This window comes from Anopheles funestus, assembly GCF_943734845.2.
Source record: "Anopheles funestus chromosome X unlocalized genomic scaffold, idAnoFuneDA-416_04 X_unloc_122, whole genome shotgun sequence".
NCBI classification, from domain to species: domain Eukaryota; kingdom Metazoa; phylum Arthropoda; class Insecta; order Diptera; family Culicidae; genus Anopheles; species Anopheles funestus.
Genome location: NW_026045064.1, coordinates 27,501 through 28,721, shown reverse-complemented (window position 1 = coordinate 28,721; position 1,221 = coordinate 27,501).

Genomic DNA, 1,221 nt, shown 5'->3' with positions numbered 1-1,221 from the left:
GTCAGAATCTGGTGAAGCTTTCTGCATGTGATGTGCCTTGTGTGGATCCGTGGCCATTGCATTGTGTCTGGTGTGTAGGTACCCAGACACTTAGAACGCTTGCGCGGAAAGCAAACTCGATCGTTGTACACTTTGATGGGCAACCATCACTGTGTCTCCGTGCCGTGCTAGATCTCCCCTAGCCGTAAGGCACTTTGAACGCCCCTTCGACGACGAGTTACAAGAGTGTGGTATGTGTCATAATCTGGTGAAGCTTTCTGCATGTGATGTGCCTTGTGTGGATCCGTGGCCATTGCATTGTGTCTGGTGTGTAGGTACCCAGACACTTAAGCAAACTCGATCGTTGTACACTGTGATGGGCGAGCATCACTGTGTCTCCGTGCCGTGTAAGAGCTCCCCTGGCCATCAGGCACTTGAAAGGTCCTTCGACGACGAGTTACAATAGTGGTGTGTTAGATACGTCAGGTGATGGTATCTACTGTTGTGCAATACGTATCCGGCCACGGCACGGAACGAACGGGAACTGTGGTGCAGACATACAAAGAGTTAAGCCTATTAGTCATTAACTCTAAGGACGGGGCCATGGGGCGGTACGCAAAGGATACGGATGAGCGAGTATGCAGGCCCAATACTCAATAGCTCGATCCGATCCAAGCACATGAGTTGACTGCGGCGTCAGGTTAACCGATGTGCTAGATTCTATTTGGCCAGTAGAATCTTGTGTCTTATGCGATTTGATACCAAGACACCAGAACGAAAGTTAGTTGAAGAGTTATTAAACTCTTATGAAGTATGGTTGTGCAATCACAACTTATGACTTTAACCTATAAAGTGGATATGGACTTGCAATTATAACATGGAATCTCTACACACCCCATGAGCTCGATCCAATCCACGCACACGAGTTGCCTGAGTAGCGACAGGTATACCGATGTGCAATACGTATCCGGCCACGGCACGGAACGAACGGGAACTGTGGTGCAGACATACAAAGAGTTAAGCCTACTAGTCATTAACTCTAAGGACGGGGCCATGGGGCGGTACGCAAAGGATACGGATGAGCGAGTATGCAGGCCCAATACTCAATAGCTCGATCCGATCCAAGCACATGAGTTGACTGCGGCGCCAGGTTAACCAATGTGCTAGATTCTATTTGGCCAGTAGAATCTTGTGTCTTACGCGATTTGATACCAAGACACCAGAACGAAAGTTAGTTGAAGA